A 5252-nucleotide genomic window follows, 5' to 3' on the forward strand; every position below is an offset into this window, starting at 1 on the left:
CAAAAGATCAGAGTGCCCAGAATTGGCGGGAAAGAAAGAAGGGCAAGACTCAAAAGGTGAAGCCGCAAAAGCCAAAGCAAGATCCTTTCAATTGACCGCTGCTGAAGCAAAGGTCGAACCTGACGTGGTCTCAGGTATATTCACTATAAATTCAATTCCCGCACGTGTGTTATTTGATACTGGTGCGAATAAATCCTTTGTTTCATATGGGTTTATTCGACACCCTTCATTTGTTCTAACAAAATTACCTATGCCTTTAGAGGTAGAGATAGGTAATAATAAAAGCTTTATTGTCTGTGATGTATGTGAAAATTGCACAATGAATATTGATGACGAGGAATATGCAATAGACTTGATCCCGATGTCGATGGGAGAATTCCAAGTGGTAGTGGGAATGGATTGGCTATCCCGTTACCACGCAAAAGTGGTTTGTTTCCGAAAGGAAATAAAACTAACGTCTCCTAGCGGAAAGCAAGTTACGATATATGGAGAAAAGGGAGGTAACCCGGTGATATGCACCATGCTAGAAGCTCGCAAACTCATGAAACATGGATGCAAGGCCTTTATGGTATATGCGAGCGAAACGGAAAAGGAACTCCTCAAAATTGGGGATGTACCGGTCGTGCGAGATTATGAAGACGTGTTTCCGGAAGAACTACCGGGGATACCGCCAGAACGGGAGGTAGAGTTCGGAATCGAGTTGATTCCGGGCGCGAAACCCGTGGCCAAGGCGCCATACCGACTTGCACCGTCGGAGTTACAAGAATTGATGTCTCAAATTCAGGAATTTCTTGACAAGGGATTTATCCGACCGAGTGTGTCTCCGTGGGGCGCACCAGTCTTATTCGTGAAAAAGAAAGACGGCAGTATGCGCATGTGTATCGATTACCGGGAGTTAAACAAACTCACGGTGAAGAATCGATACCCACTTCCAAGAATTGACGATTTATTCGACCAACTGCAAGGAGCAAGTTGGTTTTCCAAAATTGATCTCCGATCCGGTTATCACCAATTGAAAGTCAAGGAGGAGGACGTACCCAAAACGGCTTTCCGTACGAGGTACGGGCATTATGAATTCCTCGTAATGCCTTTCGGATTGACCAATGCGCCCGCGGCTTTCATGGACCTCATGAACCGGGTTTGCAAACCCATGCTAGATAAGTCGGTAATTGTATTTATCGACGACATTCTGGTATATTCAAAGAGTGAAGTCGAGCACGTGTGTCATTTGCGGGAAATATTAGACACACTTAGACGAGAGAAGCTGTATGCAAAGTTCACGAAGTGTGCTTTCTGGTTACGGGAAGTACAGTTTCTTGGGTATCTTATTAGTGCTGATGGAGTACTAGTAGATCCGTCAAAGATAGAAGCGGTGTCGAAATGGAGCCCTCCAAGAAATCCCTCGGAAATCCGAAGCTTTTTAGGGCTTGCGGGATATTATCGGAGATTCATACAGGATTTCTCCAAAATTGCCTTACCCTTGACCAAATTAACTCGTAAGGAGGAAAAGTTCGTGTGGGGCATTAAGCAAGAGGAAGCTTTCCAAACACTCAAGGAAAAGTTGACCCACGCTCCGGTACTGACCTTACCGGAAGGGACTGAAGACATGGGGGTTTACTCGGACGCTTCTCAATTGGGGCTCGGATGCGTGTTAATGCAACGAGGCAAGGTCATCGCCTACGCCTCGAGGCAATTGAAGATTCATGAAAATAAATATCCGGTACACGACTTAGAATTGGCAGCGGTGGTGTTTGCCTTAAAGATATGGAGACATTACTTGTACGGAGTAAAGTTTACAATCTTTACCGACCATAAAAGCTTGAAATATTTCTTCGACCAGAAGGAATTAAACATGCGACAAAGGCGGTGGTTAGAAACCGTCAAGGACTTTGATTGCGAAATACATTACCACCCCGGTAAGGCCAATGTAGTTGCCGATGCGCTGAGTCGCAAAACAGATTATGCCCCGATACGGGTACGATCAATGCAACTGGTTGTGACTTCAAGTTTACTAGAACGAATTCGAGAAGCACAAGATGAAGCTGTAAAGGCGGAAAACTGGAAAACTGGAAAAAGGAAAGAATTATTGGTCAAGTTAAAGACCTTGAAGTGGACAGTCACGCCCTAAGAACTCGTTTTAATAGAATCTGGGTTCCTAACACATGTGGTGTTAAGAAGCTTCTACTTGATGAAGCTCATAAATCCCGTTATTCCATTCACCCGGGAGCGACCAAAATGTATCATGACTTGAAGCAAAACTATTGGTGGCCCGGAATGAAGCGAGACACTGTGAAATACGTGGAAAAATGCTTGACATGCCTACAAGTCAAGGCGGAACACCAAAAGCCGTATGGTAAACTCCAACCGTTAGAAATTCCGGTTTGGAAATGGGAGCAAATCACGATGGACCTATTGACTAAACTACCTAAAACAAGTCGTGGTTTTGATGCTATTTGGGTAGTCGTGGATAGGTTAACTAAAAGCGCCCACTTTATTCCGATTCGTGAAACTTATACATCTGAGAAAATGTCGGAGGTATACACCAATGAAATCATAGCAAGGCACGGGGTACCGATATCCATTGTATCAGACAGAGATACTCGGTTTACCTCGAAATTCTGGCGTGAATTCCAAGAACAGATGGGAACTAAATTGTTCCTTAGCACTGCTTATCATCCACAAACGGATGGGCAGAGCGAAAGAACAATACAAACATTGGGTGATATGCTACGGGCTTGCATTATTGACTTTGGGGGTAGTTGGGATGTCCATTTACCCTTGGTCGAATTCGCATATAACAGTAGCTATCACGCGAGCATTAAAATGGCCCCGTATGAGCTATTATATGGCAGAAAGTGTCGGACTCCGGTATGTTGGGGAGAGGTGGGCCCGCGAGGGCTAGCACTAACTGATATAATCCGAACTACAAATGCGAAAATCGACATAGTTCGGACGCACTTGAAGGCGGCTCAAGACCGGCAAAAGGCATACGCAGATAAAAGAAATAGGCCAATTGAGTTTCAGGTTGGCGATATGGTCATGCTAAAGGTTTCCCCATGGAAAGGTATTATCAGATTCAGAAAAAGGGGCAAGTTAAGCCCGAGATTCATTGGGCCATTTAGAATCATTGAACGAGTTGGTAAGGTAGCTTATCGACTTGAATTACCCGAAGAGTTGAGTGGGATTCATAACACATTCCACGTATCACATCTCCGGAAATGCTTGGCCGACGAGACCGCTCATGTCCACTACGATGACATCGAAGTGGATAACAGTCTCAACTATGCAGTAAAACCGATTGCGATTTTAGATCGTAAAGGGAAAAACTTGAGGAACAAAGTGATACATCAAGTCAAGGTCAAATGGGACCACAGAAAAGGGTCAGACACTACTTGGGAACCCGAAGAGGAGATGCGGCGTCTCTACCCTACATTATTTGGTACGTAATTCGGTTTCGGGGACGAAACCCTTTTTAAGGGGGGTGGACTTGTAACACCCCAAAAACGTAAACCCGTATATTATCAAGTTCAAAGAATAGATAAACAAGAGTTTACCAACTAGGAATTTAACCTAGTTAAATTCCAAGTCTTGAATTAATGCATGTTACGGTTAAAATAATTAAAACTAAAGAAAAATCATAGTAAAGGGGCTAAACTTGTCAAAAACCCAAAGATATGTCACTAGTAGTAACAAAACTGAACCAAACACACCAAATTGGTGGTCTGGTCGACAGAAGCAAGAGAAGGGGCGACCCCCATTGTTCCAAAACCCTAACATCACAATTTCTTGCAAATTGAAGGCTCAAATCCTAACCAAAACGAAATCCGAGCTTAGAATTGTGTTCCTCATCGCAAGAGGATTAAGAGGTATGTAAAATTTTGTGAGAATTCACTACTTGAAATTCTCATGAATCTAGCAAATCTGAAATTTTGTTGATGCATGATAGTAATTAGTTAGATTAAAGATGATGTAGTGTCTAGGATTAAAACCTAGACAACTATATATGAAATCATGCCCTAATTCAGGAAAATTCCATGAATCTATAGATGTTAAGTTATGGGTTTTGTGTGTTGATGATGAATATTAGGATTTTGAGTGTAATCCTAGTATAAATTTCATCATAAGAAGTAATTCCAGTGATATTGATACTAAATGTATGCAAAAATTGCTATTATAGTGATATTTGATGTCAAATCATAAAGTCATGAACTTGGTAACAATTGTAGGAAAATCTGACCCGCTAGGTGTTTGTTGAAATGCCTAAGTGAGGACTTAAATGTTAAAATTTGGATAAAAACGCAGATTTGATAATGGTCCATAATGATGTGATTATGGTCATGAAAAGAGTTCTAAACATGTTGTGAAAACTGAATTTTCTAGGCAAAGAGTCCGGTTCATCTAGCGGACAAGCCGAGGGGAATTCACGAGGAAAAGGCGCGCTCTAAAGGTACGAAATTTATTGTTTCGTTACATTATACCTTATTGTTCGTTTTATGTAGTAAATTTTGAAACATGACAACCAAGATTTACTAATACATCATGAATATGACTAGTGTCTCAAACAAGTAAATGGGTCAAAACAAGTGAAAATGCATGAAACCTTACATATCCATCGTGGTGTGTGAGTTTAACACCCAAACGGGTCAAACAAGTTCTGGAAATAAACACGAAGCATGGCTTATTATATTGTGCGAATATTATTTGAAGTGTAGGCCATGTTGCGAATACCATAGACAAACTCATAAACCTTGTTCTTATTATAGATGCTACGTTTTGGTTTGGATGCATGATCATAGTACGAAAGATCAATTAGAAATCTTGCAATTTAGCGTGAATGTTAACTCCCGTTACATGCCCAATTAAGTTATAATTGAGTAATGTGATAACCGAACTACAAATACGAAGAACTAGCCCAGTCGTTTAATGATTTATGCGAAAGTATGCTGTTTCGACTCATAAAGAACCAGCAAAATCCTGCATTTTTAACAAGGGAGTTATGTGCAGAGTCTACCGTAAATTACGGTGGTACCGTAATTTACGGTGACCTGCAATTTTGTTACGGTGGATTCCTACTGAGTTACGGTAGGCCCCCAAATGTCCAGAAGCCACCGTAATTTACGGTGGCACCGTAAATTACGGTGAAGCCCTGTTTGATGAAATTTATTTCTTGTCTTGAATAAGTTTTCGAATCTAATCAAATTTCGGGATCTACCATGGTTATTAATACTAATGCTTGTTAAACACGTTAGCTT

The sequence above is a fragment of the Helianthus annuus genome, chromosome 14, assembly GCF_002127325.2.
Source record: "Helianthus annuus cultivar XRQ/B chromosome 14, HanXRQr2.0-SUNRISE, whole genome shotgun sequence".
In the NCBI taxonomy this organism is placed as follows: domain Eukaryota; kingdom Viridiplantae; phylum Streptophyta; class Magnoliopsida; order Asterales; family Asteraceae; genus Helianthus; species Helianthus annuus.